Source organism: Caretta caretta, chromosome 13, assembly GCF_965140235.1.
Source record: "Caretta caretta isolate rCarCar2 chromosome 13, rCarCar1.hap1, whole genome shotgun sequence".
Classification (NCBI taxonomy): Eukaryota; Metazoa; Chordata; order Testudines; family Cheloniidae; genus Caretta; species Caretta caretta.
This window is the reverse complement of record NC_134218.1, coordinates 10,655,241-10,678,584: the sequence shown is the minus strand read 5'-3', so window position 1 is coordinate 10,678,584 and position 23,344 is coordinate 10,655,241. Positions and strand designations below refer to the sequence as shown.

Genomic DNA, 23,344 nt, shown 5'->3' with positions numbered 1-23,344 from the left:
TAGACTTTTGCTCTCCCTATTACTGCCGCGCCCCCTCACCCCCTAGAAAATAAAAGATGTACCTGAAGAAGCCTTCTGGAGCTCAGTATAGGAAACGAAAAGCTCAATTGCAATCTAGTTTGCAGCAAAAGGGGCAAATTTGAAGTACAGGACAGGGTTAACATTCTAAGATAGTCACCTACTGTCACACTATTTAGTGCTGGTCTACCCAATGTTGGTGCACAGTTCAATTTCTTGATGTTAGTACATTGCAGTTACTCTTAAAATTCAAAAATCTCTTAGAGGAAAATAATTTTTGTATTTGCTTATATATGGCATGAATACATACAGATTTACAGATCCTAGCATGAAAATGTAGCCTTATGGGACAGGGATAAATCATTCATGTAAATTGTGCATCGAAGACGTGAAATGGGCTGCAAATGCAATAAAAAATAAGGTATTCAAAAAAGTTTAACAAATGGGGAGGGGCACCAAAGATGCTCTTTGCCTGGGATGCCATTTGGTCTAGGGCCAGCCCTGCTTGTAGCATAGGGGCTGTGCTGGGGTTGGTCCACAGGAGCAGTTGCCATGGCCAGAATACTTTATGCTTTAGCAAGCCTCGGCTACCAGAACTGTCCCTAGGAACTCTTGGGATGTTTTGAGTTATGCTGGGGGAACTGGCCCCAGGATCAGAGGACCAGAAAGGTAGCAAAGAGGCACCTTGCCATCCCAACCCCCAGGGTCCTGCTGGGTACAGTTTGGCTGGACTTGAAGAGCTGGCCTGTTAGGAATGTGCAGGGCTTGGGATCTAGAACAGTTTCCCTTCAAGTAGTTCAACTGCACATTGTGGGCAGCTAGATCGCAGTCCCTGCCATCCACTCAAGGGGCTGCTATATTATTCTACATCTTGTAACTACAGCTTTTGTGTTTTAAAACTCAGTGAACTGAGTGGTTGCAAAACTGCTAGGTGGACAGTCCCCGAGTCAGACAGCCCCAGTTTGTCCACCACGCAGTGCAAAGGACTCATCACCCCAGCATTGTGCATCAGCCACCTCCAAGGATGAGAAAGTAGTTCAGACATTCAGTGGGATCTTCAGATGTGCCTAGGCGACTTTCAGTGGCACTTGAGCACTTGGAAATTCCACCCATCAGCAAACACACTGGCTTTGGCCAAAATTTATCAAACCTGGGTGCCAAGAATGAGGCATCACTTGTGGGATTTCCAGAGAAACTCATGGGAGCTAGGCACTCAGTATCCATTGAAAATCAAATGGAACAACACCCTTGGATGCTTTTGAAAATCCCACCTCAATTAAGTGGTCCAATTTTCACAGCTGTCAGAGCAAACATACATGTGTACGCTTGGCAAGTCACATACTGAGGAGGTTAGTGTTCCATAGGAGGGGGTGTTACAATTGCACACACTCCTAAACAGTGAATGCAGAGTCTCACTCTGCATGCTGCACTTCTAGGCTTTGTGACAAGGACTATCCTTTAGCCCAACACGTAAAGTGTGGCATTTTAGAGCTCCTGCACTTTGTGTCATAAGACAGTTATTTACATGAGTGTCAAAGTGCAATACAGCTCTGCTTTTGAGAGCTTCCTGACATGACATGGAGCTGTAGAACTGAGATACCACCACACACACCCCCAGGATGCTCTAGGACTTGTAGCATATTTCTAGTTCGGGGGTTATATTTTTCTGTCATTTTCTGGGTATTTTCCAGTTATTTTCTTAGGGTCTGATCCAGCAATCACTGAGGTCAATAGGGGTCTTTTCTTCACAGCCTAAACCTGCGGGAGATTCAGTGTGGGCTGACACCTGCGCCAGAGCAGAACCCATTGAAGACAGTGGGTCTCCATGTGGTATAGAACTCTGCATACATGAAGTCCATTGCAGTATCGGGCCTGAAAGAGTCTAATACCAGGACCTGGGTCTTTGTGTGTGTATATGTTCAGTGTCTAACATAATAGGATCTTGACTGGGGCCTCTGGGAGCTTAGATCATAAATTCTTTCCTATCCTCTGCTCCATATTCAGTAGCTACCAGGTCTAGCATTATACCCTGTAGCTAGCAGAGTTAAGAGAAATTCTACTAGCATGGCTAGCAATAGCTCTCCCTGCTGAATGCCACTGTTTCTCTGTATTGCTGACTCTCCCTATTAATGTACAATGCAGGCTTGATAACAGCTGTTTTAGCTTAATTGGATTTCTCCAAAGTTTGTATTTTTTAGATTGTCCTTTTTGACTTGTATGAAGTTTGCATTTATAACGGTGGAAGACACATTCACTTGACTTCAATTTGATTTTGGTATAACAGCTATGCAGATTTGGGGTACTAGCTTCCCAGGATCACAGAGGTTTTTAGGAGAGAATGAAATATGTAGAATAGATTCTCAGACATGGAAACTCAGAATAGATTTGCTAGGAATGGTCTTTCTGTCACAATTGCTCGTTTGATTTTGCTGTGGCTATTCAACCATGTCTGAACACTGGGAACTTAATTTCCAGCACTGACTAATACTAGAGTATCTGCTCTGCAGAGGATCCCCAGGCAAGAGACAAGGTGGCCTGATTCTTCATTCATACCAATTCTCCATTCACTTAGAACGGTCTTCACTGGAGTTACTTGTGATTTACAGTGGTGCAAAGGAATGGAGAATAAGACCCAAAGTCACCTCTCTAGATGACTTTAAAGCCACTGGACTCACGTGAAAAGTATAGCTGTAGGGAATCTAGCATCTTGTTGCTAGTGCACCTGCAAGTAGTGAATGAAAGCAAGAGTATCACCATCCGGGATTCCCCTAGCATTAACACATGCTGCACTGGTCCTGGAGAATGAACTATTTTACTGTGAATGACTGAGAATAGTCCAAAGCTAAATGGACTAAGCTCTTGCAGGATACACAAAAATTTAAATCTCAACTGAAAATAGTGACACTGCTACATCTCTGACAGCATACAAAAATCAACCACTGCCTAAGGCTAGTTTGCTTGAACCCTCAAACTAGCTGTTAATGTAGCAGATGCTGAAATGTAAGAAATGCTTATTTTCTTAAGGCAAACACAGGGTATGTGAGCTGCAGCTGTCAGGACTCATAACAAACACGTACATTCTTCATTGGTGCCGTGGTACACGTCTCCGATCATGTTCCAACCAGAAGCATCAGCTACAATGAAGCCCAGTGAAAGTATACATACCAGCAAGCCAATGCATGCAGCAAAGGAGGCCTTAGAAATCCTGAATACTGTCCCTGAATGGGTTTTTCAGCCACTGTTTTTTTTTTAAAAAAAAATGCCATTCACTGAAATCTAGCCCAATTTTACCTTCCGGATCCCAGGAAGGTATCTACTTAAATATCAATATTTGATGTAACCTACTGTTAAGGATAATCCATACAAATATTGCTGCAGTATTCATTCAGCAATGGAGGCCGCCTATACTCCAGTAGCTGTACTGTGATAACCCAGTGGTGTCCATCTCAAGTCCCCTTGAGGTGGACCAGTGGCTATATCCACTCTTCCCATTCTCTTGTGCAGTAGCCTAGCGTGGCTGCACCTCTTCACCTATTTTCAGTCCATTTTCTTGCCATTCCCCCTCCCATCTTTTCTCTCCCACTCTCTACCTCCTTAGTTTTTCTCCTCTTTTTGCTTCTGGCTTTGCATTCCACTCACTCTCCCACAGCACTGTTCCCTGTAGGCTGACTTCTGCTATATAGGACAGCAGACAATATCAGCAGCGAGCTGTGGAACGAATGAGAGGCTGGTGGTAGCAGCCCAGCTGTTCCCCATGACCAGGGAGGTGGGCAACACAACCCTATTGGAGAGTTTGGCACTGCTCCAAAGAGTGTCACCTCACAGGTTAGAAATCAGGTAGTAAGCTACAACCATAGGGTCCAGTAGTGCAGAATATGAAAGCATAAAAATGAAGGCAAGCACCAGGCTTGCTGTTAGCCAGATGGGAAGAGCCTGTGCCCATGCAGGATCATAGCCTGCTCCCATTTCCGTACATCGAGTCACATGGTAGATCAGATCTAGGCCAAAGCAATTACTACTATTACGAAAACAAAACACATTGCTGGACTCATGACCGAGGGAGGTGTGCAGCTGTCATGGCAGGTCAGTATATAGGCTTTAAATATGTCCCTTGAACAATATATCAAGTCAGCACTTAGCCTGCTGGCAAACACAGCTGAAAGACGGGGTTATATATAGTGTGCATGGCTGTGGACATTGAGATTTCTTGTTATCTCTGAGGTGCTATCTGTACTAGGCAAAAGGCAGAAACTCTTCAGAGTCAGAGGTCCAAATGCTACACTCAGCTATACCCCTTTTACCATACTGTTGACAGAGGTGTGGCAGAGGGCAGAATATGAGACTTAATCCAGACAGTTGGAAAGGCCCAGGGAATCACAACTCCTGGGCTCTGTTCCTTCTCAGCCACTAACCATGTGTCCTTAGGCAAGCCACTAACCTCCATTCTCCAGGTTTTTTCCATCTGTAAATTAGGACAAAAGCCTTGCCTGGGTGTCGATAAGGTGGATACATTGATAAAGGAGAGCTTGAAGACCCTCAGATGAAGAACTGAAGAGGGGCAAAAACATCTAGTTTTATGATGTGGAAAATCATGGACATAGGGAGGAAAAAGAAAATCTAAGGCAGGGGTTGGTTCACAGTGCCGGTGTGTAGACCGAGCACATAGCATGGACTGGGAAGCCATCCTCAGCCCCACTTTGCAGCAGCAGCCACTGTGGCTATCCCTGCTATGTGTACAAGCAGAGAGAAAGGTCTGAGAAAAGATGGTTCTTGGAGGCACATTCGGTTCCCTAACAACAGCGATGCCCATAACCAAGCGGGATCATGGCTTTGGGATGGGCCAGTGAGGCAGGTGCTGGAAAGTTTGATGGCGTGTATTTCTCTGAAAGCTCTAGATAATACTTAGTCCTGCTATGAGTGCAGGGGACTGGACTAGATGACCTCTCAGGGCCCCTTCCAGTCCTATGAGTCTATGAAGTACAGAGCTTAGAGGAGATCTCTGCACCTGGCAGCTGGCAAGGAGTCTAGAGGCCCTTTAACACCATTAGATCGTAAGGCTCCTGTACTTGGGCAGGGCTGGGTCAAATAACGTAAGGTTCCCTGTAGAGTTATGGGCCCATATTCAATGTGGCCTGCCTCCACCTGCCCCAAACTCCTCCACCATGCAACCTTCAGCGGGCTGTGCCCTTTAGGGGCTGAGAGGAGACGAGAATGAAACAATGATGTGTCCAGAATTGGTGCATGTGTTTGTGGAGAGAATCAATGGAGTAGCAGAAGGATATTTCCTGTTAAACAGTGGGGAGTCTCTGATGTGACCCCCCATGTCTGTGAGATTTCCACAGGGGCTCAAATCACTGTCCCTATAGAGCGGTCAGCAAGCATGAAGCAGCTCGCACCCAGTACCATATAGCACTGTAGCACCAGGAGCAATGATCCCACTAACGTCTGTTGAGCACCCTCATGAGTGCAGCTGCATTTTCCTTCCTCCACTCCCTAATCTCCCTTCTCTCTTCTCCTCTGATGGTTTTCCCCCTGCCAATGACACTTGCTCCTTTTCTGCTTCTCTATTTTCCTCCATTTCTCCATCACACTCTGACACCTGCAGAGAACAAAGTCTATAAAGGGGATAGGTAGGCCAGTACCTTCAACAATTGTGACGGGCTGTTATTGCCTGGCTCCAGTCACATGACAACCGTCAGAGTTCCAAAAGATTATATCTGTCAGGTGTCCGGGGCCAGTTTGGGCTCCAGTAGTTACGATGACGATACCTTAGTCAGAGTTGGTAACTCTAGAGCCTTGTTTCCACCTCACATTAAAGACTCCCCTGACCAAGACTCAAGTGGCAATTAGAAAGCTCCAGAGAGCTGTGATCAGATCTGACCCACAACCAAATACAACATGAACCTGGCTTGGTGTCTAGGGTGTGTTTGGATGGGGACTATGAGTAGAGCTGAGAAAAATCATACACACACACACCCTGTGTAGTTTTCAGTGTCTTGGTGCGCCACATATATTTTTTCACTTTTGCTGTTTGACCACTATTATTAGTAGTGGTTTGGTCTCGATTCTTATTAATGTGATTTTTAGACTGATGATGTCTCTTTAAATTGTAAGAAACAGCCTCAGGACCTACTTTTATGGCAGAAAGAGGCAAATCTAAGCACATTTGGGCTGACAGGAATGCATGCAGTTTTGGGATTTTGTTGTTATAGATTATAATATTTTCATTTTTTCAAGAAAGATTACGGAAGTGTGGGATAGGTTTATTTTGTCTGACATTGTAAAGAAAGACAGACTTAAAGGATTAGCCTTGATAACTTAGCTGTTCCCTTGCAACATATTGTGATGTAATATGAAGTAATGCAATGTGCATCCTGAACATAAAGAAATAGCCTCTGGCAAGGGCCTTGCAAATGCCAAAAATGATTTAAAATTGTCCCAGAAATGGCAACACAAGATGACACCTCTGGTTCCTATATTGTGTAAGGACCTATTATGTGTGCAATTAATAGACCACAACTCAACTAATTCCTAAAGATTAATTTCCCTTTTCATCATTACAAATCTGAGGACAGTGTAAAAGAGCCGGATTAGGTCTTGGAAGAAAGCCACTGTTTTTGTAGGGAGTGAAACCATTGTAATGATTTAATTAGCATTGGTGCTGGGAAAAGGGGAAGCCACATGATGGATAGCACATGTTTTCTTTGAACTGGTTTTTATTCAAGGTACGCTAACAAGTAATTGCATGCCTAATTTGCAAATTTAATGGGCCTATGCAGTCATAGTCATTGCATAACTTTGCCCACAAATTACCGAAATGAATCATTTGCACACACACAGTTGCTGGACTTACCTAATCACCACAACTGCTTGTGTGTGTAATTGATTATAAAAATTGTTTAACAATCAGCCCCCTCGCCCCCTTCAAGGTCAACATAGCTATAGTAAGGGACCCTTCTTTCTAAAAACTGCTCTGTTTGACATGGTTATTGCAAGTTGTCTCACCACTTTGATCCTTCCTTTCCAGTATACAATACTCAAGGACTATGGCATTCCGTTGAGATTAGATAAAACTGGTGGGCACTTGAACTTAACATTTCTGGAGCAAATGTTCAAGAGTTAAGGTAATGTAGAGGAAATCAGGTGAATTCAGAGTCTGACCATCTTTAGGCAAAGTTGCAAAACCTTCCTCTTAGAGAAAATCTTTCCACTGTAAGTAAGGCTCACAATACAAACCCGTTCTAGTCTCAAATCCCTACCAGGCTTCTAATCCCTCCCCAAATTTAAAGCCCCCACACCAAGCAGACCCCAAAAAGGGAAAGTGCCAGAGACTCCATGAAGTCTTCTAGGACTTTGCTACTGCTATTGATTTTGCCTGAAAGGGCTCAGATGCCATGCTGATATGAGTCTCTGTCAAACCCCTCAAACAGTCTCAGAGCACCCAAGAATTTGGCATGGAGAAGGCCCTTTATGTCAGGGATGAAGCACATCAACAGGACAAAACAAGGGGCTTTAATAGCTTCTACAGATGAAATACCTGTGGACAAAGGACTTCAGTCTCTGAGACTGTCGTTTAGGAATCTTCTGTGAACGTTACATTCACTTTGCATTTTATTAATTTATACTGTGCACTTTAGTGCTTTTATAAAGCAAGTGAAACGGCCTGGAAATTAAAGCACAATTTTTCAAAGGCATGCATAACTTGGTAGCTAATTTACATGTCCTCCCTCCCCGCTGTAGCCCCAGGGCAGCCTGCACCCCAAACCCCTCATCCCCAGCCCCATCCCAGAGCCTGCACCCCCAGCCAGAGCCCTCACCCCAACCCTCTGCCCCAACCCTGAGTCCCCTCCCACACTCTGAACCCCTCAGCCCCAGCCCCACCACATAAATTTTATGTGCACCATCAACTCCATATTGGTACACATAACAAAATTCATTCCGCACATGTGAGAGAAAAATTAGAGGGAACACTGCTCTCTTACCATCTCCATCAACTGATCTAATTCTTTTTGAACATAGTTATACTTTTGGTCTTCACAGCATCCCCTGTGCAAAGAGTTCCATAGGTTGACTGTATGTGTAAAGAAGTACTTCCTTTTGTATGTTTTAACCCTGTTGCCTATTAATTTCATTGGTTTTTTTGTCATGTGAAGAAGTAAATAACAATTCTTTATGCACTTTCTCCTCACTATTCATGGTTTTATAGACCTCTATCATATTTATCCCACTCCCCCCCCCCCCCCGTTGTCTCTTTTCTAAGCTGAACAGTCCCAGTGGTTTTTGCTCTCTCCTCAAATGGAAGATCTTTCATACCGTAATCATTTTTGTTCCCATTCTCTGTACTGTTTCCAATTCTAATATATCACTTTTGAGATGGGGCAACCAGAACTGTGTTCAGCATTCAAGGTTTGGGCATACCATGGATTTATGCAGTAAGTGGCATTATATTTTTGATCTTATTATCTGTCCCTTTGCTAATGGTTCCAACATTGCTTGCTTTTTTGATTGCTGCTGCACACTGAGCAGATGTTTTCAGAGAACTATATAGAATGACCCCAAGATCTCTTTCTTGAGTGGTAACAACTAATTTATGTATTGTTGAGATTATGTTTTCTAATGTGTTTCAACATTGAATTTTCTCTGCCGTTTTGTTGCTCAGTCACCCAGTTTTGTGAGATCCCTTTGTAACTCTTCATAGTCTTCTTTGGACTTAACTAACTTGAGTAATTTTGCATCATCTGCAAATTTTACCACCTCACTGTTTACCCCTTTTTCCAGATCATTTATGTTGAACAGAACTGGGCCCAGTACAGATCCTTAGGGGATCCTACTATTTTCCTCTCTCCACTGTGAAAACTGACTATTTATTCTTACCCTTTGTTTCCCATCTTTTAACCAGTTACTAATCCCTAAGAGGACCTTCCCTCTTATCCCATGACTACCTATTTTGTTTAAGAGTCTTTGGTGAGGGACCTTGTCAAAGGGCCTTGTCTGAAAGTCCAAATACACTATATCCACTGAATCAGCCTTGTCTACACGTTTGTTGGCACCATCAAAGAAGTCTCATAGATTAGTGAGGCATGATTTCTCTTTACAAAAGGTACGTTGATTCTTTCCCAACAAATCGTGTTCATCTAGGTGTCTGATAATTTTGTTCTTTACTACAGTTTCAACCAGTTTGCCTGGTACTGAAGTTAGTCTCACTGGCCTGTAATTGTTAGGATCACCTCTGGAACCTTTTTCAAAAAAATCAGCATCACATTAGCTATCTGCCAGTCACATGGTACCGAGACTGATTTAAGTGGCAATTTCATAAATTTGTCAAATCCTGGGTCAAGAGTACAGAATGACCCTGGTGTGCGACTCCTATTGACAGCAGCAGAAATTGAGTCAATAGGTGGAGAGTGTGACATTGCTCTTATAATTCAGATGAAAGGTGATGAAGTTGTATCCTTGGATGCAGATTCTCAAACAGATTGTCCTCTTCCTGGTTCTCAAACTGCTAGAAAATCCTGCAAGGGAGTTCTGAACCCCAGACAACCTGTCAGGAAGGATACTATTACTTTTCATAATGCAATATTTATGTGTTACCACTCCCACCTCTTATGCACAGCAATGAGACAGACGGCCAATCTCGTAATGGAGAGGAAAACCTGTGCAAACTGTAGATATGAGTTTGTCCTCTACTTGCTTCTTACTGTATCTATATTGCAAATATTTGCTATATTCACCTGAAAGTGGTAGCAGAAAATAGCAACTTTTTGCTTGTGTTATTACATTGTGGCTCTTGATAGGATCACTCACGAGGTATTGCAATAAGTGATACCCACATTAGCCTACATCTGTAACAAATGCTGTTAGAAAAACAACCAAGCATCATTTTTAGCCTGTTAATATTTAGCACCATGTAGGATAAATCTAGAAAGCCATGAGAATTAATTTCCAGCCAAGAATCTCAGAGAGTACATTTTTGGTACTATGTGCACCGCTGATGGCTCCCATTGCATTACAAATCCTTCTATTATGCCTTTAGAAAATTCAGATAACACTGCCTACAGTATATACTGCATATGAAGGTCAATACTGAATAATACATTTACACTTAAAATGTGAACAGTTCATTTATTCATTTATTAAATCATGGGCAAATCTCCTAAATTCGGAGAACAAGCTTATGTAGCAGGAGAACATAAGAAAGTTTATAGCGATATTGATTACATGGTTCTGCAGTTTCCTACTGCAGCTGGGCTTTTTCGGTTAGAGAAATGACTCACTGCAGGAAAGACAAGGACTGTCAATGGCCAGAGAGATCTAGATGCCTTGTAGTGTACAAAGTATCAATCCATTATATTCTGCTCTCATTTTATTAAAGTCCTTCATTTGCCCAGGCACAATCAATTAAACCTCTGTAGAAATTCTTACTGTGTCCCTAATTCCCTTTGCTGACCATAAAGGTATCTATCCCTGATTAAAACCACTCTAATAATTCAGTCCTTTTAAGGATCCAAAACAGATTGTCCTCTACAAGCATCACCTAAGGCTTTGATGCTATCATTAAAAAGTTCTCCAGCGGACAATGAGCGACCTACTACAGTACTCACTCTTTAGTCCTCTGTGATCCTATTCCAAATTAATAATTGCTACCGGCCAATCCAGATCAATCCTCCAAATTGTCTCACTTCTCACTATGCACTCAAAATTGAACATACTGAGTCAGACTGAGCTGAAGTTAAGTGAGTATTAAAAATTGGTATTGACACATGATTATCTTAATCACAAAACTATTTTTCTTAAGAAAGTGGTAGGTTAAAATTTCAGAGCATTATATGGTGATATAGCAGGGCAAGTGTCATCAATACCAATTACCATCTTGGTTTAGGAATGCATCCCAGCACACTGCTGAAGATGTATCCCCATATTTCCACTACTGGATCAACTTCTCCTCTTAGTTACACTGCTGCAATCCCATAGAACCAATATTGTGAAATACCCATGGAAAGCAAGTTTTGAATGTGTAAACATGAATCTTGTACTGGAAACCTGATCTAAAGGAGTTGTACTCAGCCCTTGAGGAAAACAAAACACCACTTGACGCATGTATTAAATTAGAGCTACATTCAAACTGTGTTGGCTGGCTATTGAAGTCACTTACGCAATCTAGAGAGCAAACATTTGTGGCAGAAATAATCTGAAAAATGCTTTTGAACATAAATTCAAGAAAACTAAGCCGTTCATGGCATGGAACAACTTGCAAACAGAAAATAAGGCAAAATTCCGTCAAATAAATTATTCATTAGGAATTATTTGCCCAGTTGTAATGAAGAGCAGTGTGTCCATTACATAAAACTATGAATGCTTTAAAAATCCATGTACTATAGATCAGTGCTTCTCAAGCTATCTGATGTGGGGGACCGGCAATTTTTTCCCCAATGGCTCGCGGACCACCACTTTGAGTAGCACTGCTATATATAAATGTTAACAAATCAATTTTAAATACAGTAGTCACAGTAATAACGAATATTGGCAGTTTTAATGCCAATTAGTAATTTACCTCCTGACCACGCAAACAAAGACCACATTCATGGAGCGGCCCCACTGAATTGTATAGCCATCAGAGAAGACTGCATTAAAACATTTCAAGGCAGCATCAGTAACCGGAACAAATTCTATTTCTCTCAAAAAGAGATGCAAAAAATAGATAACCAAAAAGTGAGATCCCAGAAAGAAAACACTCTCTTTATGACTTTCATAATCCTAGGTTGACAGTCATGCGCAGCAGCAGATCTCAGGTACTATCTATTAGATCATTTTTAGCTCTACCTATTATCTGAGCTGGGTTGGGGGAGGAAAAAGCTAATGGGTATTTTAAGATAAAAGTAAAACAAGAAAACAACATTTGGAATGTGTGCCAACATCTGCATCAGTGACATTATGGGCCAACAACATTCACAGCCAACCAACACAGAGCCTGTATTCAGAGCCTGATCCATTATGGCAGGAAGTGCCAGATTTAATGTATGCAGCTGTTGTTTAGTCTCAGTGGTAGAGTTGGAAGATTGGCAGTGGTGCATCCAAGCCTCCAGTGATTCATTCTGCTGTCCAAATTACACTAGTTTCCACCAATCACAACAGTCCAGTGGTATATTTTTATGTTTGAAACAGTAAAGTGTCCTGTTGTGACAGCATTGCCAGTATTCAAACATTAAATGTCTGCCATCTGTGGACTCTAATGGCCAGATCCTCAGCTGATGGAAATCGGTGGAACTGTACTGAAGTTAGTGAGGTTATGTCGATTAACATAGGCTGAGGATCTGGCTAGAACATGAGGAACATTTATTTTTTCAAATCTATTTTAACTGCTTACATCTGGGGAGAGAGAAAGGAGGAGAGAAGTCAGCATCTTGTAAAATTAATTGTTTCATGTTATATTTAAACTGAGCTGAAAGGCCTATCTACCTCCATATTTAGAAATCAAATCTTGGTTCTGTTACTAAAAGACGACAAGTTGGAAAATCATGTACCATAATCACGCACTGTCAACCTCTGGAACTCCTTGCCAGAGGGTATTGTGAAGGCCAATACTATTTTGGGGTTCAAAAGGGAGCTAGATAGATTCATGGAAGATAGGTCCATCAATGGCTATTAGCAAGGATGGGCAGGAATGGTGTCCCTAGGCTCTGTTTGCCAGAAGCTGGGATTGGGTGAAAGGGCATGGATCACTTCATGATAACCTGTCTGTTCATTCCCTTTGGGGCACCTGCCATTGGTTACTGTCAGAGGAGAGGATACTGGGCTTGATGGACCTTTGGTCTGACTCAGTATGGCCATTCTTATTTTCTTATAAATACAAATGAAACAGAAATGGAGTGGTATGCAGGAAGGCTGCTAGCCTGTTACCTTTACAGAGGGCCATTAATTGTGTTCTAAAAATAAGCAGGATTATATTCATATCTAGGTTTGCTGGTGCAACCATTATCTGCTACAACCCCTGCTGCATTGTGGGATACGAAGGTGGTCTTCTGCAGTTAGTGCTTGTTAGTACAAGCTCCTGGCCAGCAGGGAGTGTCCACGTCAAAAACAAAACACTAATTACAATTGATTAGGTCAGATGCTCAGCTGCTGTAAATCAGAGCTGACATCAATAGCATGATGCCAATACACACTATATAAGGATCTGGCCCATTAGTCCCAAAGTCAAGACTTATTTATGGTGGGACTACTTCAGTTGTTTAGGTGTTATAGAAACAGTACCTGATGTACTAAAACCACAAGTTGTGCCAGAGAAAAATCCAGTTTTCCTTCTTGAGCAATAGGCTGTTTTGCTGAGGAACATATTAAAGCATTTCTTTTTACTTTGAATTTAAAGTGAATGTGGATTGTTCAAAAGCATTATGTAAAGCTTCCTTTGCACACCTTAATCAGTGGCATTTGCATTTCCCTAAACTTTAAGGCCTAAAGGGATATGTTAAGGACTGACAAAAATCAAAGGCTGCATGAAGAATTGTAATTATCTCTTGAAGAATGATGAAAATATTATTTTGATTTAGAATAAATCACTAATATGGGCTCATCATTGTTATTAACTAATTAGTCTTTAATGGAGAGTTACAGAAAATATCATATACATTTAGAATGCGTCACTCTGAACAAATACATGAAACCTTGACAAAATATTTTTTTATAAAAAAAATAAGTTACCCCATCAAACACAAACTTTAATAATTTACTTTGGCATTTTAATTTTCTGCTTGTTAAAGGGAGCAACTGACAACCCAGGCTAGAGCCAGGCACAGTGAAGAATCTTCCAAAAGCCCAACTAATCCACTCATCAGAACTATATCCTGGGGGGTCTCCAAATTGAGGTTACTAGTTGTACCAGATTATGGAGTGGTTTTGTGCAGTGGACAAATGTCCACTCAGGTCTAGAGTGGAGATCACACTCACTGTCACGTTTGATTTATCAGACTTCAAACCTCCAAGAAGTGGAAACCTAGCAACATCAGTCGCTTAACTCCTTGTGCTACCTATCCCCTCTGGAAGCCAGATGACACCACAGCATATATTTGTGTGGTCTTTCTAGAGCACCAGTGTCCATAAGGAGCGCCTGAAGCAGCGTCAGACATTATTACTGGTGTGTCAGTGAAGGCTGCATACTCCCCACAGTCAGGTGTGTAGGAGTTAGAGACAGACACACAGACACACTAGTGGGGAAGGTTCAACCAGAGCCCTACACCTTGTGGTAATTGGGTTGCTAGGCTGACTCCATGTTTGTGACTGTTTGGGTCCTGAACAGAAGAGACATGTGGGGTGGGGGGCATGCAGCAGCAGACATGGGAGACATGCAGGGTCATGTGCCCCCCCCCTGATTTGCTGCTTGGCTTATACTGAGCAAGCTCACATGAACTTAGCATGCTCAGTAACACTGCTGAAGCCGGCTGCCCTCACTCTGCCCCTCCCCCATCATCGGCAGGCATGGGTCGTTTCTGGTCCTGGACCACACCTTTTAGAATAGAATCATAGGACTGGAAAGGACCTTGAGAGGTCATCTAGTCCAGTCCCCTGCACTCATGGCAGGACTAAGTATTCAGACCCCCATTCCTGACAGGTGTTTGTCTAACCTGCTCTTAAAAACCACCAGTGATGGAGATTCCACAACCTCCTTAGGCAATTTATTCCAGTGCTTAACCACCCTGACAGTTAGGAATTTTTTCCTAATGTCCAGCCTAAACCTCATTTTGAATTTTAATCCTATCCTCCAGAGCACTTACAATCCCCTGCAGCTTGGTATCATCCACAAACTTTATAAGTGTACTCTCTATGCCATTATCTAACTCATTGATAAAGATATTGAAGAGAACCTTACCCAGAACTGATCCCTGTGGGACCCCACTCATTATGTTCTTCCAGCATGACTATGAACCACTGATAACTACTCTCTGGGAACAGTTTTCCAACCAGTTTTGCACCTACCTTAGAGTAGCTCCATCTAGGTTGCATTTCCTTTGGCCACTAGTCCTCCATCTTTTCTAATGGTGGGAAGCCTATTTCATATGGGCTGGACAATGTTAATTAAGCCACATGCAGAATTAAGCCACAATGATAGGATCAGGCCCAGAATCAGATTTCTGTTTTTAAAACATTTTAGAATAGAAAGATTCAGGGGACAGTATAATCTACAACCTGTTTTCATATCACAGCCCCGAAGAGCCACATACATGCAGTGTTTTGCATATAGCATCAAAGAATACAAAGGGCTAGATTTATCAGCTCATGCAAATTGGCGTCTGACATCATCGGAGCTGCACCTGTTTACACCAACTGAGGATCTGGCCCCAAACTTCCAAGGAAAGGTTATATAACCGGTTTATATAGTTGAGAGTAAGAATTTTTGAAGAGAGCAGAGACAGTTTGAGCATCCCCCATGCCTAAAAGTGAACCAAAATAGAATGCTCTTGAAATAGCAATGTAATAGCAAGCTTACGCTCTCACAGTGAAAGACTCCCAGGCTGAAACTCCTCCGTGTGAAGCGCTACGTCAGTTTGATCATTTAGGGAATAAGTATGTTTTACTTTTCTAACTGCTGGATGGAAAACTATTTTTGCAACACTTTTAGAAAATCTTAGGTCATGCGAGTTTCACATCTGAAGCTGCACATTAAGAGCCACCTGCACCTAAATGAGAAGCTATTCAGGGCACAAGCTAACCTCACTGTAGTGATCGCACTTCTCCTAGAGTCCTCTACCAACCTAACGCAATTATTTTACAGTCTGCAGAGAAGCCGTGCATTGGGCTGATGGTGTAAGGTTTTATGCTGTGGCTTCCAAAGCTTTCTTAGCCAGTGGCTGCCACAGCATAAAACCTTACACAAGGTTTGAATTCTGTCAATGTTCCCCCTTTGCCTCAAGATACCACTCCTGTACAAACACAGCACTATTTGGCATGACATTTAATAGGTCATATTGGACCTCATGTGTCACTTTTCAGATATGGAAAATGCATAAAGACTTGGGTCCCTTGTATATTGCACTTCACTCCAATTGAGATGGATTGACTTGAGCCAAAAAAAGTAACACACTTACTAGTTCCTCCCCCAGAATGGGTAGCTATGGAGTAGGCAAAGGGAAGTGGGAACAAGCCAAGGTTCTGCCCCCCAAAACACACTGTTCTGTGCATCTGTGCAATCACAGGCATGTTGTAATTTGCTGCCATTGTAGGCCAGCCACAAATTACTATCCCCAATCCCACAAAGCAAGGGGGAGCAAAGAGGGAGTTGTGCTTTGGAGGGATGTTTAACACCTCTTCTGGGATGGTGCAGCTGAGACTCCAGCCCTTGCTCAGCGTCACGCCTAGAGGTACAATCTAGCCTAAAGTTTGTATATGTTCATATTCCAAGGAATAATTCAAAGAGTCATTCGGGGTCCAATTCTGCCACCCTTTCTCCTGCCAAGTATTACCTTTACTAGGCACACTCCTGTTGTGCAGTGAGGCACTGCTAGTGTCATTATAGCTGAGTGTAGCTCAAAGAAAGTACATCTTGTATTGCATTGCACTGAAGTATTGTATTCCCTTCCAAAGGGGAGTATGATGTGCGTACACAATTCAGGCCATTATCTAATATCTGTAAAGTCGCCCACAATAGAATTGTTTTGTTCCACCAATAGTTACCCACTTCCAAATGATGAAAAGCATTGCCTTTTAATCAATTTAGAGTCTGTTAAAGACAGTATGATTCTGAGCTGGCCTTGGTGCTGAATATAGGGCCGTTCTTTTATTAAAGGGTAGCATAAAACACTGACAAGCCCTCTCAGTATGAATTGAAGGAGACCCCCATGTTAGTGCTCATATTATATTGATACATTTCAATCTTGTTACCCAATACGTTCAATTCCACACTCCAACATCTCGCTGGGATTTTTGTGTAAGGGCTCCAAGAAGCGCCATTATGCAGTTAATTATAAAAGCCCGATAGTGGGAAAACTGGACGATTTCTGTCAACCAGGCTTGGATGTATCTGTACACTTATTTTAGAATCAGTCAATCATGCATAATTGCAATAATTCTCACAGCTTTTAATTTTCATAGCAATTGAAATGTTTCACAGACTACATTCCATGAAACAAAATAATTTCCTGTGCTCAGTTGTACAGTGATCTACATTGAGGCCCAGATTTTCACAACTGCATGAACATGATTTCAAGCACCAACTGATTTCTAACTGGTTGTTTTCTTGCTCTCTCACTGCAGTTCCATGTGAAAAATGCAGTAAATGCACATGTGAATTATGCACACAGACAAGGGCCAGTTTTTACATATGTACATACAAAAACCCCTCCTCCTGCTGAAGTCAAAGGCAGTTGTATAAAGCCCTGTGCTGGACAGGTAAAGTGAGCCTCAAGGATGTTGTAGGTTACACTAGCTGTAGTGAAGGCTATTAGAAATAAGGAGCTTCTTGTAGGATTTTGAAGGATAGAGGAGAAACACAGCATTATAACAGTTAAACCCTAACCTTTCAGGTATAGTCTAACAATGATACAAATCCACCCCAAGAACCTGGTTAAAGCATATTGTTGGTCACCAGGCACTGAAAATCATTACTGTTCTGTATGTGCTCTTATTATTCCTGGCATTCAGTCAAAATGGATCTGGTTTTGCTATTTCTTGGTTTACATAAGTCATTCTACCAGCCTTAAATGCATAGTCGATAATTCATGGACTTTTAATCTTTTCAAACTTAGGTCAAGTGGGATTTCTTTGTGTGCTTGAAGGTTTCTGCTTGAAGGTCAAAAGCATACATTTGGGACATCTGTCAAAATACAGATGAATAATTGATGGATGAGGATATATATTTTATTTGTACGGGTTACATAAAAAGATGCAAAGGTTCCTAGTAAGGGAATTGAGATTTTGATTTTTGCTTTTGTTGAAGTCGATGATAGTAATATAAAGCCTTGAGTGTTATATCTTTGCCTTATTACAGAACATAAGAATTACTTGCATGTAGTTAATTTAGGGCCAGATTGTTCCACCCTCTCTCAAATTAAGTAATACCTTATTCTATAATCCCACTAAATCAGTGGAACTATATGCAGAGCAAGATACAACTCAATGTAAGCAAGGCTGGCAGAATCTGACTCTTCTATTAATTACAGCCCTACTCCAAAAATACCCGTGTTAGAAAAACATTAAGGTTGCAAACTCAACTTCTCAAAAGTGAAGAAATAACACAAGGCTGCCTGTGCAATCTTAATTTGCCCCTTTGTATGTATGCATTATGACAGTGATTATATGATCACATATTTCCTCTCACCCCCCAAACTTCTAAATTTTGGGGCAATCTGTGAACTGTAGCATTCACAGCGTGTAGCTATTGCTAATACATTACTTCCTGCCCATTGTATTCATTTTGGATTACAGAAGTGACTGATTGCAAACAATGCCACAGATTTGATTTCCTGACAAGATTACTGGGCCTTATTGTCTCTCACTCACACCAGATAAGAGTTGGGTGCGACTCTACTTAACAGCTCAACATAATGGCAATATGGCCTGACAGAGGGGTTGCATTATGAAGTACAAGCCAGTGAATGGAATGGACAATAGGCTATTATTTAAACAGGTACTTTAGCAATGTCAGACAGACAGACGAAGAATGTTGTGCCTTAGAATCTGAGCATACTGTGGAGCTTTGAGGGCTTGGAGTGACATTTAAGCACCAACCTCTTTCCCCTTGCCTCCAAAGATAACATGAAAAAAGGTTCTCACATCCACTTCTGGGTTTAATTATTTTAATGGGAGTTTTGCATGAGTGCAGAATGCAGGGTTTGGAATTATAAAGCATGCTAACACTATAAACAATTTTTGAGTGCCATGTTGGATGATCCACATGAAAGCTAATGTGGGGCTTTTGGTCTACCTTGCTATGAACAGCATCTACATGGGCTTCACTGACCCTTTGGTTCCAGCCCTATGTAAGGGATGTTGCATAGTTGTGGCATGTTAGCAAAGGAGCATGACCCCCTGCTTCTCTACTCTTGTTGTTGGAGTAATATATTACCGCCCCCGACTATGGGCTGTTTACAACACCTTCCAGGCTGGCTCAGCTATGCTGGTGAGTATGGTTGGAGCGTAGCCAAGATTCCACCTGCACAGGATGCATCAGCCAAACAACCCTTCCTTTTCTCCTAGTCCCAAGAGGCCACTCACTTACCCCAGCTCAATTGTTACTTTAGATATTATACCAAGACAACACTGGTAGCCAATTCTAGAGTAAACTAAAGATTTATTAGCTAAGAAAAAGAAAATTATTGAGATGTTAAAGCAAGTAAACTATATGTACAGATGTAATTCCAAATGGTGGCAGTGATGTAATAAACTGCCAGCTTCCCAAAAGTCATTTCAGGGTCCCCAGATTGTCTCTGGGGATCTCTGCTTTGCATCTGGTACTCTTCCATGTCTAAACAGTCCCGAGATGAAGGATCTTTCCCTGAATCCATATTTATAGCTTCTTCTGACAGAAACCAAGCCGACAATGTCTCTGCCCATGTGGGCTTTTCCTTCCACTTCCAGTGAGGAATGCACTTTGAGTCTTTGACCTTTGGCCATCACATACAGTGGCCACTTGCTTTGAAATTAGCACTTTTCTATTAGAGCCCTTAAGTCCTTCATTAGCATTTCACAAGGTTTCTTTGATGGGTTTAGTTAGTTATGGGGTATACACAATGTAAATGTTTGCTGCCGCATTAAACAGGATACAGATAAGGGGAAACGATGCAAGTAATGGCCCATTAGTTTTATGAAGGCTAAACACCAAATACACTCTTCCACTTTCAACAATCACTTTGATCTATACTAATGCACAAGTGAATTGGCTTGAATACACTCTGGCATGACCTCGTCTGCCAGCGTCACATACCCCACACTGCCAGTGGCAATAGGAGGAGGCTGCATAGTGGTCTACTTTTTCCTCATGTTCCTGCACAGCCATATCTGGCCAGATGTTGGCATGGCCTAAGTCAGAGTCCACCAAGAACTTTCACACCGTATAACAGGCAATAGCAAGGGACAGGCTAGAATGCAGGTGGTTATATTTGGTGCGACTTTTTTTATGAGTAAGTACTGTGTGCAGTGCCCACTATAGAAACTCATGCAATTTTTTTAACACTATTTGCATATCTGAAAACTTTCATTCTCTCCTTCTTATGGTGATTGTTAAGCCTGGAGAAGAGTCTTCATGATTAAGTTGCCTAATGACCATGTTAGTGATCCACGGCAATTGCCTAAATGTATAGCAAATTTGTAAGACATACCAGAAAATAAAAGATCCAAGAAGAAACAAGCATTATTGAAAAAGTGAGGCTATAGGGGGTGGAGCCATATGATTTGTGTACAGTATGGAGTCCTTTAAGATGTTTTCAGGAATACATTGGTGGAATATCAGAATTACATCTGATCCCTTTTTCCATTAACTACTACATACATTTTTCTAATTTGGAAGGAATAAGTGTTCATTACTGAAGTAGCTAACATAACAGTCCACACACTATCAGTGCACCCAAATGAAAAAGCTTTTGGAAAACAGAAATGTCTCTTCAGGTTGGTGACAATCAGAGAACAAAGCTTTTTTTATTCTTCAGTCTAAGAGTAATCTCACAGATAACTACCAATTTTGAGGGATTTCTCAAATGCCAAATTTTCCTCAGCCTTAATATGTTTTTTAAAGAAGTGTCCTGCTTTCTATTTTAGGCATTCTAAAGGTGTGTTTTATTGTAAAAAGATGGTACTCAAACAGTGTACACACACACATCTGATGGCACATGCATCATTTTGGTTCTAAACAATCTGTATTGACAGATGCCAATCAGGCAGTTGGGAACCTCTCAAAAAAAAACAACAACCCCAAAATCCAAACACAGTCCTGCAAATCAGGCCTCTGAACATCTAAATTGGGTGCATACACACAACAAGCTGTTTGTGCAAAAGAGTGTAAGATCTGAGACTGAGGCGGATTTTATCTCTCTAGAATGTAGTATTTGACTGCAAATTAACTAGAGCAAAAAGAAAAGGAGTACTTGTGGCACCTTAGAGACTAACCAATTTATTTGAGCATGAGCTTTCGTGAGCTACAGCTCACTTCATCAGATGTATACCGTGGAAACTTTTGCAACCTGACTTTCCTTTCTAAGGGCCTTTTTTCTATTTCCTGATAAGTGTTCTTTGGTGTAGTTGTGAGGAACACTGCTTGACTACAATGGAGGCTCAGACATTTGCACCAGCAACAGTTTTGACTGCTTATACCTTAGATACAATCCAAAGAAACATCCACTATCTGCCAAAAGATTTGCCTCAGGTGTCCAACCCAGAAATCCTTTAGTGGATTAGGTGCCCATCCCCAAGTGAAAAGTTTACATGAAGGATATTTGTTTCCTGGCACTTCAGTAAACTCACTCAAAATATATTTTCACAGAACATCTAAGCAAAAACTTTATTCCCCAGTACTGTAAAGTTCCTTAGTAAGAAAGAAAAGCTATAACATATCATGGAATTTCAGTTTAAGACCTTTTAGGGTATGAACTTAGAAATGATTTATCCCATTTAATGCATGTAAAATTGCCAGAGGTACTGTAAAGATGGAAACGCATACCTTACACAGTTCTAAATCTCCGGCAAAACCCAAAACTAAAAAGCCTGGTTTCGGTTAATGGTGGAAAGTTCTCTTTTATTTAATTTGCTATCATGGAAAACCTAACACTAAACAAGTCCAAATCATTTAGGAGTTTCGCTCATCATCATCAGCAGGTACTCAAAAAATATGGATTTAGGCCCCAGATCAGCAAAGCACTTGAGCACATGGGGAGTCCTATTGATTTTAATTAGACTACTGACATGATTAAAAATAAGCATATGCTTAAGCACTTTGCTGTGTCGGGGTCTTCATTGCCCAAATACAGATGGGGTGCTTAAACTTCAGGCAACTACATTTGAAAACTGGGCCTTCACATTCCATATGATTTCTCAAGACAGATCAGTACAAGAGAAAGCTATGTGCATATTACACACAGGAGGGACAAACAGAGATATATACTACATTTTAATAAGACCATTTAAAAATATTTTGGAAGATGGCCAATATCTTAAATCTATTAACAGAACACATGCTTTTAACTTGCACATCCCGGGAGTAAAGCCCTGGCTGGGATGATTTAACTGGGAATTGGTCCTGCTTCGAGCAGGGGGTTGGACTAGATGACCTTCTGGGGTCCCTTCCAACCTTGATATTCTATGATTCTATGAGTAGCAGCACTCTCGCTTCCACCTGTCTTTCCACTATCCCCTGCCTTAGTGAATCACCCACTATTATGACCTAAGGCTCAACCACTAGGCCAGTTGCAGCCTCCCTCCATTCAGGAATTATCGATTTGGCAGCCAGCTCTGCAAAGAGAGGAGCCTTGTAAAATGGCTCTCCAGCCTTCTTTCCCTGAGATCCATAACAGACCAGGAAGCCCTAAACTCAGCAGTATGTGCTTGGGAGATTATAACAGAGTACAGTATTTACTGAGTAGCAGGTTAGATCAGTGGCCTGAAAGAAGTGGCAATTGATAACCTGAACAACAAGATTATCTCATCACACGAACAAGCTGTGAAATAAGGGAGAAGGATCACATTCAAAAGCACACACCTTCTTTGAAATTGCCTGGAAAAAAATAATCTGTCATTGCATTTATTCCTCAAGGCACTTTATTTCTTCTATGGGAGAGTAGTAAAGTTGTATTAACAAAAAACAAAAACAAAAAAACCCGTGACCATACTAAAAATGACACTCCCAAGTTTCAGTGTAAACTACACCTATATGAGGGGGAATTAGGTGTGTAAAGATGCAAAGATCATACCTGAAAAATACAAGTGTCATCAACTGGGCATCACCTTTGTGTAACACTCACTTAAGGCATGGTCCAAAGCCCATTGAAGTCAATGGAAACTCTCCAATGGACTTCAAAGGGCTTTGTACCATGCTGCTCCTTAGTGGCACTCCCAGTGAGTAAGAAGCAGGCTGTTCATTAATGGATTTGTTCAAGTAGTTGGGGTTTATGGTTCTGAAAAGGATAGAATCCATGATTGCCACTGATCGGAGGTGTCTGTAGCTATTTGGCTGTGGCTTGTTATGCATGCATGTTCCTCGCACACCCCAAAAATGTAGTTAAGCAATATTTGCATCATCGATGTGATCCTTGCAGTTTTATCAGAATGGGTGATTTGTCAGTATCAACACAGTCAACCAGCCTGTACACAGTCACTGCCCAATGGGACAGTTTTCATTGTCACTAAGTTA

At 41.6% G+C, this 23,344-nt stretch overlaps 1 protein-coding gene across 4 annotated transcripts in view; it reads left to right on the top strand.

The window, feature by feature from the left end:
• Positions 1-23,344, top strand: part of PHACTR3 (phosphatase and actin regulator 3) — a 167,129-nt gene that overhangs the window by 14,357 nt on the left and 129,428 nt on the right. The gene's annotated exons all lie outside the window — the stretch shown is intronic.